Source organism: Mustela lutreola, chromosome 3, assembly GCF_030435805.1.
Source record: "Mustela lutreola isolate mMusLut2 chromosome 3, mMusLut2.pri, whole genome shotgun sequence".
Taxonomy (NCBI): Eukaryota; Metazoa; Chordata; class Mammalia; order Carnivora; family Mustelidae; genus Mustela; species Mustela lutreola.
In genome coordinates, this window is record NC_081292.1 from 60,327,008 (window position 1) to 60,341,151 (window position 14,144).

General features: G+C 44.2%; 1 long non-coding RNA gene across 1 annotated transcript; it reads right to left on the reverse strand.

Annotated features, from left to right (window-relative positions):
- Positions 1 to 831: 831 nt before the first annotated feature.
- LOC131828050 (uncharacterized) lies at positions 832 to 11,629 on the reverse strand. The gene is made up of 3 exons (XR_009352204.1): positions 11,349 to 11,629; positions 8,832 to 8,999; positions 832 to 2,731 (listed from the first exon to the last, which is right to left on the reverse strand). It is a non-coding gene; the product is annotated as an uncharacterized LOC131828050 (long non-coding RNA).
- Between the last annotated feature and the right edge of the window lie 2,515 nt (positions 11,630 to 14,144).

Sequence of the window (14,144 nt, forward strand, 5' to 3'; positions counted from 1 at the left end):
ATGCTTGACAACTGAGCCACCTCGGCACCCAGTTTTCTTCGTTTTCAATGTAAGTGTTAAAATCCATAAATTACTCTGCCAGCATGCTTTGGTTGTGACTAAAATTCTGATATGGCATATTTTTCCAGGTTGGCTCAGTTCAAGATACTTTCTAATTTATATTTCCCTGTAATCTCTTTTTTTTGACTCATAATATTCTGTGAATAACCTGGATTTTGCCTTCATACGTACTTGACACATATGTAGAAATGAATTAGGGGAGCAACGGAGTATGGTACTGAAATATGCCTTGAGATCAGCTCCCATGGTCACATACCTCTACTGCCTAGCAGAACTAAGCATGCACTCTGAAGCCAGGCCAACTTTTTTTGAATCCCATCTTTATCACTTACTGCCCTGTGACCTTGAGCAAGTTATTTAAACCTTCCTAGCCCAGTTTCCTTACTCTATATCATAAAGTTGCTGCAAGGAATAAATGAGTGATATATGTAAAGCACTTAGTGTCTGGCAAATAGTAAGTCTTATATGTTCGCTCATCAATAACCAAGCTTAAAGAGTCTCTCCCCTTTAACTATTAACAGTAGCCAGTGGAATTGGATGGAGAAAATCTGCAAGCATAGTTTAAAATGAATTTCTGTGTTGTAAGACTTCTTAGGGAATAGAGTGTCAGGGTTGAAAACCAACACTTAACTTCTTATTTGAAAGGACTAAACTGTTGTAAAATATGAATATATATAGGAATTTTATTTTAATCCCATAAAAGAAACAAAAGGATGACACTTGCAACACATGCTACACAAGATGGTTATTTTGCCTATATTTTATGGCATGATTAATGTCATGAGAATCCCAAGTATCTGAGATAGTTGTAATTTTCCTTTATGATGTCTTTAATAGTCTTTCCTTCTGATTCTTACCATTAGTGACATTTATTATACTTGATAGGATGTCTGTTTTTCCACCACAGTGTACATTCTTTATAAGCAGAGACTACAGCTTTTCATTATTATTCCTGATCCTGGAATATAGTAGGTGCTTAATAAATACTTGTTGAATATATATATATTTATACATACACACACACACACACACACACACATATATATATATATATATATATATATATACACATACACACACACATATGTATATGTGAATGAATGAATGAACGTATACTTAAAGTAAAAAACTCTAGAGACATCCACTCCCCCTTTTAGGGCTGTGTGGTATTTCCTTTCAGACTATTTCTTAGAGCAGTCAACAAAGGAGCTATTTCATTGGTGAAGGTAGAAGTAACCAATGTTGATTTAGAAGGAGGAGAAATACATGTGAGGCTTTAATATTTATGAACCCTCCTGTGGTATCTGAAAAAAAATTACTTTCCAAAGTAGATTCCCCTTAGAGGTAAAGAATACTGTGATGGTTAGTATTACGTGTCAGCTTGACTGGGCCAGGGGATACCCAGATAGCTGGCACCATTCCTGGTTGTGTCTGTGAGGTTTTTTTCTGGAAGAGATTCTACAGTAGACTGAGTAAAAAGATTACCTTCACCCATATGTACAGGCATCCAATCCACAAAAAGGCCGAGGAAGGGCAAATCCCCTGCTCTTGGACAGGGGAGCTCCTGGTTCACAGGCCTTTGGACTTAGACTGAATTATACCATTGGCGTTACTGGGTCTCCAGCCTCTAGACGGCTGACTGAGACTTTTTGACCTCCATCACTATATGCGCCAATTCCTATAATACATCTCCTCTTACATATCTCTCTATATACATTTTTCTGTTTCTCTAGAGAACCCTGACTACAAATATATTATGGTCGACTTCCTGAAATCTGTTTAACCGCAGATGAGTAGGCTAGACCAGTTAGTCCAACCAACTAGTTAATTCCGTCTGCCTTTGGATGATGATCCAAGACCCATACACAAGCCAATTCTGTCTAGTGAAATATGGGAGGACATCTGTAAGTAACTGCCGAGAAAGTTACATCTCTCCCATGAGAAAGGAGAGACTCACTATGGGACTAGATGCTATTTCTTCCTTTTAGGCACATTGTCTTATCTGGATACACCACCTGGAATAGTTGCAATAAAAGCATGAAGGTGGGGGCACCTGGGTGGCTCAGTGGGTTAAAGTCTCTGCCTTTGGCTCAGGTCCTGATCCCAGCGTCCTTGGATCAAGCCCCGGATCAGGCTCTCTGCTCAGCGGGGAGTCTGTTTCCTCCTCTCTCTCTCTGCCTGCCTCTCTGCCTACTTGTGATCTATCTGCCAAATACATAAATAAAATCTTAAAAAAAAAAAAAAGGCACAAAGGCGAAGCCAGTCCAGCAGGGGCAATGCAAAGAAATGGAAGGAGCCTGAGATGTCGATGGTGATGCCATTAGGTAGTTAAATCAAATTCCGTGAATTGATACATACAAACACACATGGATTTCATATATAATTTTTTCTCAACCTTTTGAGAATAAGTTGCAAATATCATGAACTTTAACCATAAAATGTTTCTCTTTCTTAGAAACTAGGGAAATCTTTTACATAACTATATATAACTATGAAATTCAGAAAATTTAACACTGATACAGTACTGTTACTAAAAGACATTTCACTAATCGTCCCAATATTGTTTCTAGCAATACTTCTGTCTTGACAAGAATCCAGTCCAGGATGATGCATTACATTTTGTTGTCATAGCTCTTTAATCTGGAATGGCCATTCAGAATTTCTTTGTCTTCTACAAAAAAAAAAAAAAAAAGTTTAAGAAAACACATCAGTTCGGTAGAATTTCACTCAGCTTGGGTTTATCTGGTAGTTTCCCCATGATCAGAAGCAGGTTATACAGTTTTGGCAGCAACACAACATTGTTGATGTTAAGTCCTTTGCAATGCATCGCATTGGGAGAGATATAAAGTCAATTCTCCCTGTTACTCGTGGAGTAAACTTTAGTTACTTGCTTACAGCAGAATCCACCTCTGGCTCATTCTTATGACTTTAATGCCTATACTCTCAGTGGGACACAGAATCATCCTTCTTAGGTGATGGGTGGGCTGCATGGAGTCATTTCCATGATCCTGGATAGGCTTTAAATTATAGGGCCCCTTGGTAAGGAATGGGTTCAAGATGTACTTTGAGAGCTGAATTTGGAATAAGTGGGGATTGCGCCCTCAAATATTCAAGGAGCCCATTGCCAGATAATCCTAAGTCAGTGGAAAGGGTTAACAAGGACAAGGGCCATCTGGTTTTCCTTAAGGAGGGCTAAGCTTCCCCCAAATATCATTCCTTTACACCTGAAGAAGTTTTAAATGGTCCTGTTCCCATGGAATCCTCAACCAATGTAGACCTGACCTGTGATTTATATAAAAAGTAGCTGGTCCTTAATTTTCCCCACAATGGCTTCATTCTTACCTTATGAACCTGCTTTGTCAGTGTTCGCTTTGATTTATGGAAGATTTCAAACTCCCCAAATAACTATCCCTTTTCTTTTCATTAAAGTTAATCCCCACAAAGACACTTTCATCCTCTGATTAGTCATGCCCCAGTGAACCTTGCTAACCAGAGGCTAAGTTATTGATGTGTTAAAGAGGTAATCTCTAAGTCTTGGGACCACTGAAGAAACCCCAACATGTTATTTGACAGTCAGAATCTCACAATGTATTGCCTCCTTTGAGCAGCCTTGGTCGCACGCGTTCCTTGGGGTCCATAAATCTCTCTGGCCCGACTGTCTGTGAGGACTGAGTTATTGTGGGGCTGAGTTTAGGCTGCCAACACACTGCCCTGCACTCTGGGGTATCATGGTGCCTTCTCCAGACTCCAGTTTCCATTCCCAGTAACATGTACTCAGTAACAAATCTATTACACCAGAAGCAGCAGCTCATTGTTTGATGTCCTGACTATGGCTTTCCTCATAAATTTGCAGCAACCCACAAGTCAACAAGACTGTAATCTCAGTGTGACACTGGCCACCAATGGCACTAACCCTTTCTCCTATCTATTGATTTTGAGCAAAGTGCAAGCTTGGCTCACCCATTAGTGAGTCTTAGATAATGTTGATGTCCTATCCGTACAGAAGAGCAGCCCACATGGAAATGTGGAATAATCCCTCCACAACAAATGTTAAGTTTGTAAAAAAAAAAAAAAAAAAAAACCTTAAACCTTTTTACACATGTGAGGTTCAGTCTGACGCATATAAAGACAATGTTTCTCAGCTGGCAGGATCATTCATAGGACGGTCTGTGCCTGTGGTTTAGTGTTTGGCTTCTTCAGTGCTTACAGCAAATGGCCAGAGAGATTCCTAGTCTTTGTGACAATCTCAAATACCCACAGACATTTTTTTTTCCCCTGAAAACTGTTTCAATTGTCTCCTGGAAAGATAACAACCTCCCCTCTCCAAGTCAGCTAAGAACCACAGTCTTAAAAGAAAAACAGCAGAAGGAGGAGATCTTAAGTACTACCTTTCCAATTTACAGGCAGAAGGCCCATCCCAAGAAAACCTATTGACCCTGGCTTTGTTGTTGTTGTTGTTGTTATTGTTCAATAATACCCACGTGTTAGCATATGCTTCTGTAGGTCAGAAGGCCAGGTGGGCCCCGCTGGGGTCTAGGCCTAGGGTATCTCTGGGCTGAAACCCAGCTGTCAGCTGGACTAATCTCAAAGCTCCGGAAAAGAATTGCTTCCAGGCTCATTCAGGTTGTTCACAGAATTTAGCTCCTTGTGGTTGTAGGACTGAATGTCCCATTTTTTGCTGAAGGTCAGCCAGGACCAGCTTCTAGAGGCCGTTCACATTCCTTCTTAGGTAACCCCCTCAATCTTCCAACCAGCGACATCTTGAATCATTCCCTCATTTGGAATCCCTCTGCCTTTCTTTTCTGCCACCAACTGGAGGAAGCACTCACTGAGCTCAACATATGGCCTCTGCCCTCTTTATTGAGATGAACCCACTGATCATGAGCTTGGATGTTGGGACATTGTTAAATTGTTATAAAATTGTCTAATGGCTTATTCTCCATGCTCTCTCATTGAGGAGCAGTTTATTTTCTTAAATGAAAATTATTTTTTAAATTGTGTCAATTACACAGAAGACAGATGATAGATACCAAAAACTCAGAGAACTGCTGTGATACTGTGATTTGTCCTTGTCTTTAGTTCTGGCGCAGAGCTCCTAAAACCCTTGGAATTTCCTAAGTGATGAGAGGGATAAAGGTGTCTAGCATGCTAATAAGGTGACTTTTGGAAAGCCACTAGGTAACCTAAGGATGGGGGCTAGTTGCCTGGGGAATTAAGCATGTGATTAGAGGGTTGGAACATTCAGCCCCACCTCCTGACTTCTGGGCAGAAGTGAAGGGGCTGGAGATTGAATCTAATCACCAACGGCCAATGATTTAGTCAATTGTGCCTCTGCAGTGAAGCCTCCATAAAAACCCAAAGGGATAGCGTTCAGAGAACTGAGATCGGAGATTCTGTAGCCTGACGATCAGAAGCACAGAGGACAAATGTGCACTTGCTACTGCCATCTGAAGTTGCGGGGTGGGGGGGGTGGCAGTCTTGTAGGACTGAACGCTTGACCTGTGGGGTCTGACCCTATGTACACAGTGTCAGAACTGAATCGAGTTAATTGCCTGACAGTGGGGAAAACCCCACTGATTACAACTGGGTGCAGAATCAGAACTGGATAGCTCATATCCTCCTCAGCCACCTTTCCACAATCTCACTACCTTCTCTCTCTAGAAGAAACCCCAGGTATGAGCCGGTGGGCATACCTCCAGACAACTTTTAACACTTTACATACATTTATATGCACCCCTGGAAAAGGCACAGTCTTGTTTCATGTAGGTGTTTTTATATAAATGATTACCACCCTCTACATCTAATCTGAAAGTTGCTTTTATCGCCAAGCAGTATGTTTGGGGGGTTATCTCTGGTGGTTCATCCATATGGATGTGATTCATTTCTCTGAATGTCCTGTGTGTTGTTTTATTTAGGCATTCCCCCTTTTGCTGTATACTTTTATAGTTCTCACATTTGCAAGCCGTGCTGCACTGGCTCTCTTGCGTATGCCTCCTTGTGGGGAGGCACAAGTGTTTCTCTAGAGAAGATACCTACAAGTGTAATGGCTGGTCCTGCGGTAGGACCTCTGAGTTATGAGATACAGTTAAATTGCTGCCCCTGAGGACCAGGTGAGACTAATCTAATCTACAGTCACAGCACTCTAAGATCTCTCTTACTCCACATCTTCACCACACTAGAGCCCATCCCGCTTAAATATTGCCAGTCCCATAGGGATGACTTCAGTCCATCTGGTTTTTGTTTGTTTGTGTGTTTGTTTTTTATTAAAGTATAGTTGACACAATGTTACGTTAGTTTCACCTCTTTAACATAGTGATTCCACAAGTCTAATGTTATGCTCTGCTCACCACGAGCGTGGGTTCTATCTGTCACCACACAATACAACATAGGTCCTCCTTGTTTTGATTTACATTTCCCTGTGTGCTAATGAGACTGAGTGACTTCTTATATGTTTATTGGCCATTTACAGATCCTCTTTTAAAAAACTACTGCTCGGGGCGCCTGGGTGGCTCAGTGGGTTGAGGTCTCTACCTTTGGCTCGGGTCGTGGTCTCAGGGTCCTGGGATCAAGCCCCGCATCGGGCTCTCTGCTCAGCAGCGAGCCTGCTTCCTCCTCTCTGCCTGCCTCTCTGCCTACTTGTGATCTCTGTGTGTCAAATAAATAAATAAAATCTTAAAAAAAAACAAAACTAAACTAATGGTCATATTCTTTAACCATTTTAAAATTGGATTATTTGTCTCTTAATGATTTACAAGCATTCTTTATACTAATCCTTTTTACTAATCCTTTGTTTGCTACATATGTTGCAAAGTATTTTCTCCCTGAGTTGCTAATATTTTAACATTGTTTATGGTGTTTTTTGTTGTATAGTTTTTTATTTTGAGGTAGAGAAATATATCTCTTTTTTTACTCCATACTTTTTATTTTGGGGGTCTGAAAATTGCTTTTAGCACCTAGCGATAAGTAACTTATCCTTCACGTAGGGTCGTAATGATAATTTCTACATTTTCTTCTCATAATTTTACATTTAGGTCTTAAATCCATCTCGAATTTTGGGAAGGTTGGAGGGCTTAAGTGGGTGTATATGATGGGAGATGGTGATTTTAGTCTCTTTCATGTGTCTATTTATTGAATAATCTGCCTTCTCCCCACTGATTTGAAAGCTGCCCCTACCTTCTTCCATATACCATATACTATATACTATATACCATATAACCTACTGTAACCCAAGTCATGTGAGTTTGCTCCTTGATGAGTCACAGAAACCACACCAAGTAGTCATTGCACAAAGGGAACTTCATTTGCAGCAAGTAAGGAGATGACAGGCAGTAAGTTCCAAAACCATGACTCCTCAAGCAAGGGTGAATGGGTTCCTTGTATTTAGGGCTAGGGTGAGTATTTAGGAAGGGGAGAGTATCATCATACATGCAGGTGGGCTTAAGGTCGCACATGTGCCTTAGGGAAGCATGCCTATTCACACACTGTGTGTTATGTAAATGAGGCTTGTGCTCCTCTTTGGGTGGAGAGTTCAGTATTATAATGAGGAGGTAACTGTCAATCCCTCCATGGGCTCCTCCACAGCCATTGAACAGGCATGAGTCGGACGGGGCTCGAACTGGTGGGAAGGGCCCCGGGCCACTGGGGCTTTTCATCTGGGCTGGTGTTATTGCATGAGGGGTAGTTCTGGTTTCCATCAGGGGATTCTATGCCCGTTGGCTCTTTAGCCTGAGTCAGATATAAACTTGACTCGGGCAAGGAAGAACTTGAAAGAAGAGCTTATGGAGGGATGCCTGGGTGGCTCAGTGGGTTAAGTCTCTGTCTTCAGCTCAGGTTATGATCCCAGGGTCCTGGGATTGAGCCCCACATCGGGCTCTCTGCTTGGCAGGGAGCTTGCTTCCTCCTCTCTTTCTGCCTACCTCTCTGCCTACTTGTGATCTCTCTCTCTCTGTGTCAAATAAATAAATAAATAAATCTTAAAAAAAAAAAGAAGAAGAAGAAGAAGAATGGAAAAAATGGAAAAAATGAGAGACAAAGTTGGGGGAGAGCCAAAAGAACTTAAGAACTACTAATGGTGGCAAGGCTTAAGAACTCCTAGTGGCCTGCTGTCGACTAGAAGGCTGACCAATAACAGAAACAGTCCGCTGACGCGTATCTTGTATGTTACATGCATCATATACTGTATTCTGACAATAAGTTCAGCTAAGAAAACGTTATCAAGAAAACTGTAAGAAAGAGAAAGTACATGGACAGTACAGTATTGTATCTATTGAAAAAAAAATCCGCCTCTCAGTGGACCCGCGTAGATCAAATCTGTTCTGTTCAAGGGTCCCCGGTATATAACGCAAAACGCAACTGAGCATCTTAATGCAGCTGGCGAGGAGCGCCAAGGACGCTGAGAGAGTGACTGCATGGCCCCCGGGGTAGCCTTTTTGAGCCAAGCTGGAGCCAAGAGCAGAAGGATGAAGGCAAGAGCAGGAGCATGACCTGGGAGAAGCCCCAGATCAAAGGCCTTGAGGGGGGAGGGGTCATGGTCTTGAGGATCCCACGGAAGCCAGCAAGGACACGAGAGCCAGATCATCAGAGGACTGCGGGCCACAGTACGGAGGCTGGGTTGTACCGCACTTGGCAATGAGAAGCAGGGGGAGGCCAGGGAAGGGAAGAACTATGCGCTTATTAGAACAGGTTCTTCACAGCAACAAATCTGGAAGTGGGTATCATCTAGAGCTGTCACCTCCTGTGGGTTTTTAAAAAGATGGTAATCATCATTTTACCGTTTTCCTGTTGCTACCCTCTCCTTTGGTTTCAGTCTCAGTCTTTCGTAGGGCAGTAATTCCAGTTGAACAGGACATCACTGTACTGTTTTTCTTGAAGTCAGCTGATGAATAAACCCCGTTCTCTTCATTTTGACGGCTGGGTAGCAGCTTTGCCGTGTTCTTTAGCTGGATGGGGAAAGAAATAGAGGGAATGAGCGAATGAAGATTTCGTTTTCCTTCCTCCCGGCCTGGAGATGCACTCGGGCTTTCATGTGACAAAGGTGAAGTCTGCGCTGAAAATCAGTGAGACTGGCATCAGCCTGGGGGTGGCCGGCTCTGTCTCAGGTACGGACAGGCAAGCACTGTGGTTTTCCGCTTTGGATCTCCTGCTTTGGTACTGAGACTGTCAATCAGTAGGATCCAATCACCCATGGCCGGGACTTCTTTTCTTTAGCTTTTCATAAACCTTGGCCAGGCTCCACAGCAACTGGTAATAAAAATACTCAGTTACTGTAGATGGGATTAAGTGTCATGTTTTGTTATGCATCAGAAACTGATTTTGAAACAGGAAGCAAAAGGTAAGACCAGCTCTGGAGGGAAACGTATTAACAATGGAATCCTCCATTACCTGTCACTGGGAGTGGTCTTTCAAAAACCGCTTTTGCAAACCATAAAAATACCCAGTAAATCTTCATGTTTGCAAAGGGCAATATTAAGAACTCTGGACTCATACTGGTTCTGGACACTTTATTTAGCCTGGAAGCCTCATTTTTCCAATCTGTAAAGTGAAAATAATTGTACCTTTTCACTGAGTGATGGGAATAAATGAGGTAATACACTATATGTGTGTGTGTGTGTGTGTATATATAATGCATTTTAGACTTGTGCCTAGGGTTCCTCTGATAATGTTGTTAGTCTTATTTCTGAGAGGAAAAGGCCAGCCTTTTCTACAGGAAATCTGAATGAAAAACTACAAACTACAAGAAATCACAATGAAACTGTGTGTTATGGGGCACCTGGGTGGCTTAGTTGGTTAAGCGTCTGCCTTCAGCTCAGGTCATGATCCCAGGGTCCTGGGATGGAGCCCCACATTGAGATCCCTGCTCAGCTGGGAGTCCGCTTCTCCCTCTCCCTCTGCCACTCCCCATTGCTCATTGTCTCTCTTTCTCTAATAAATAAATAAAATCTTTTAAAAGAAGAAGAAGAAGAAGAAGAAGAAGAAGAAAGAAAGAAACTATGTGTTAGGCCTGGAGAATATATGGAATGCATGTTTCAAAACATAGTGACTGTCCTCATACATGTTCCAGCAACATGATCATAATCGCCGGTCCGGCCTGTACTCAGTGGTCTGAAATTGAGACCAGGGCTCACTCTTGTGGGCTCAGGTCCTCTTCCCCGCTCTCACCTCACCCCATCCATTCATCTGATCATGTCCCTAAATATTGATCGCTTTTTCTCTCTGCTTTCCAGCCTTTGGTTTAGACCAGGGATTGGCACACTTTTTCTGAAAAGTGTGAGATAGTAAAGATTTTTTGCTGTACCAACCATACAGTGTCTATTACAACTACTCAACCCCGTGATCCTAGCACAAAAGCAGCCATAGTTATGTAAAAGAATAGGTGTGACTGTGTTCTAATAAAACTTTATTTATAAAAACAGGTGGAGGTCCAGATTTCATTCAGAGGAGGTTGTTAGCTGGCCCCTGATTTAGACCACCATGATCTCTTGGAGGTTAGGAGTATGGTCCTGCACTGCAGGTCTGATCTAATTCTCTCACCTTCAATTTAAAATCTTTCAGTGGTTTCCTTCCTTCCTTCCTCCCCTTCCTTTTTTTTTTTTTTTTTTTTTTTTTTTTTTTTTTTTTTTTTTGCAAAGGGTGGTCTTGAACCCTATCATTAAAATCACTTGACTGCTTTTCTGAATGCATCGATCGACACTCCTCTCCAGAGCCACTAAAACAGAGCTGGATATTAATGAGTATCCCTTGGAATTCCAATGCAGGAGTTCTCAAAGTGAGCCCATGGACCCCTGAGGGTACCTCGTGTGCTTTTGGGAGGTCTGTGATGCAGGGAAGAATCATGAAGTGTGTTGAGGGCGGGAAGAAAGCCTTATGGAGAAGGTGATACCTGAATAAAGGCCTGGAGGAGGAAGTGTATCTCTGCAAGGAATATTCCAGACAGAGAGAAAGCCCCCAGGCTGGCATGAATGGTGAGGAGGCCAGTGTGGTTGCTGTGTGTGTTGTGGGCCGGGGCGGGCAGGGGTGGGTGGTGAGGAAGAGGGAGCAATGAGAGAGGAGGAGACAGGGCCGCAGAGGAAAGGGGCCAGACAGATGGAGTAGGGCCTTGGAGGCCATTGAGAGACTTGGCTTTCTGCTCAGAACAAAATGGGAGCTGTTGGAGAGTTTCAGGTCAAATTATGCAAGCTATTCCAGGAATTCTAGCCATCTCTTCCTCCTTCCTCACACTCAGTCTGAGCATTTATCTCTCTCCCCCTGTGGGCTGCAAGTCCCCTGAGGATCCAGGCTCTCTGTCTTACCTGCAGCAGTGCCAGCCATGCCCTGGGTCCTGTGGGTACTCAACAAGTAGTGATGAATGTCAAATGCTTTTGTTTTCCTCCGTGGCTGGATTCTGATTTTAGTTTGGTAAAAACCTCTTGAGAAAGAAAACAGCCTTTTCCAAATAAACATGAAAAAAAAAAATAGTCATTTTTCTATGCGAAGCTTAATAAATGACATATTATCTTTTAAAAAAAAATATCCCACCATCAAAAACACTTCACCAGAGAATGAGAAATCAACATGCCTTTCTTTTGTGATCATAAATAAATCTGAATTAAAAAATTAGTGTTTTCCGGATGCGATTCTGTGGCATTAGAAAAGCAAATCCCTCTTTTCTGTAGTGGGCCATTAGGGAGTTTCACAATTCTCTTTTCCGCTCTTCTCAGAATGTGGCTGGCCTCCCGTGTTGTCGCGTCCCCTCCACCTCCCTGTGAGGATCTTTCTGGGCAGCGCCTTCCTCAGCACCATCTAAGGAAGGGTTAGGCAGTTGGCACTGACCACACCAGTGACCCCCGGCCCGAGACCCCACGGCTGGACCACGGGGGCTGGGCCGTGTGGCTCCCGCTCTTCATTCTGGCCCAGTATTTTCTTCCCCTTTCTTTCCCTAGAGTGGACAACCAGTCCTGCCCCTGGGACTGGAAACCTAGGGAGGCGAAACACACCTGCCACCAGGGACTGCCCTTCCCCACCCCCTTTACTTTCAAAAAGGGGCATGAGGAAAAGAAAGGCGCCCACGTTGTTTTCCAAAGCTTGAAGCCTGACAAACGAAAGGTGGGGATTTTAAGGAGGAAGAATACCACAGCTCAAAGAAATTATAGTATCCTAGCACACATATTTGTGTGCGTGTTTGTAAGTGTGTGGTCCCTGGGGCTTTTGTTCCCACCAGGAGCTGTCCTTTTTATCTGTATTTGCAAGAAAAAGCCTATTAGTTCCTCTTGCTCTGTGTGTAAGAAGTCATTTCCCTTGGGACGGCAGTTTTCAGATGCGCTGATGAGGCGTTTCCTTAGAGCAGGGGAGACTTCGAATCCCTGCCTCTAGACTGAAGGTCTGAATGTGCTGTGCAGCCCACAGGGCGGGGGCCGGCGGGGGCCGGTGCGGGCTGGAGCAAATGCGGTCGGTCCAGCGGCCTGCACACGGCTTGTCCCGCGGAAGGAGTGTTGTTAGTATTTGTTCAACAGAGGAGTGTGAGGTGTTAACATGATTTACAGTGCTAACCAATGTGCTTCCCAATATTTCTTCTACCCCTTAACCCTCGCTGCACCCCAAGGAAGCGGCCACTGGGAGGCCTTCACTGCCCCAGGGAGTGAATGATCGGAAAGACAGGGCTTTTGAGGGAACTCGGAGCAGAAACCACTGATTTGGGCAAATTCCTTATGAATTAGATTTCCTGAGTTAGTGGAGCCTGAGTGGGGAAAGCACTCTGCCATTGTTCCTAGAAGCCGTGTCCCAGGCGGAGAGCTGGCAGCCCATCCCGCAAGAGTGTTTGAGGAATCTGATGAGACCCGGAGGTGGGTACCAAGAGCCCAAAGGACATGGCTGGGATGGCCTCACCTGGGAGTTAAAGAATGTTCCCCATGAGCCTAAGGGTGGCATGGAAAGGGGGAGAGCCTGCCTCTGTGGGTGCAGCAGCAGAACTGTAGTGGACCCCCAGAGAGCTAGCAACCACTCCCCCAGCTGCCTCTCTACTGCTCAGAGCAGAACACAGCGGGGCCCAAAGCAGGCACTCCACTCCACAACCATTGTATTAATGGATGGAGGTACTCAACTCCACAACCATTGTATTAATGGATGGAGGTACTCAACTCCACAACCATTGTATTAATGGATGGAGGTACTCAGGGAATAGTCTAGTTTTCCACTCTTCCCTTGGCTAAGCTGTAACCCATTTTGTGTCTGTTACTCATTTATAAAGCAGAGACGATCTTTTTTCCCCCCAATTTTATTTATTTATTTGAGAGAGAGAGAGAGAGAGAGAAAGAGTTGGGGGGAGGGGCCGAGAGAGAGGGAGAAGCAGATTCCCCGCTGAGCAGGAGGCCAGATGTGGATGCGTGGCTTGATTCCAGGGCCCTGGAACCACAGCTGGAGCAGACACTCAACTGACTGAGCCACCCAGGCGCCCTAAAGCAGAGACATTCTCACACCTCACTAGAAACAGGGAAAAATAGCCTCCGTGTACCCTGCGAGACATTGTAAGGAGGGCCCTGACACATAAGACATGCTCCCCGAACCCAAATACATACCAATTGGGAAAACAAGGCTCAGGGAGTAAAAGGAGAAAAGTAAGTACAAAGAAGAAGTATCCAAGAGTCAGATGAGGCCGACCATCATTGCTAGGAAAAAGGAGTGAAGGGAGCGATTAGGCAGGAGGAAGATACTGACGTACGAGTAGGGTTGACACGAGAGGGGCAGGGGTGTAGGGAAGGTATGGTTGGAGACAGGAACTCAATGAGCAAAGAAGGTGAAGCGGGAATGAGCCCCGAGTGTTCCATCTCAACAGACCCGCAATCAGAAAGGCTGGAGCAGAGAGTTGATGACCTACTTGTGTGACTAGAGAGAGAGGCCAGCCAACTGCGACAGTTCTCAATGCCAAGCTGAAGAGTCTGGACTTGGCAATGGAAGCAATGGAAGCAGGACCCATGACCTATTTTGCAGGGCTCAAGGCAAAATGGAAATTGGGGTTCCTTGCTCCAACATTCAGAGAGTCTCAACACAGGACCGCAGAGCATTCAACCCCACGCAGGGCCCTGGGGCGCAGGACCCAGAGCGACGGCCCA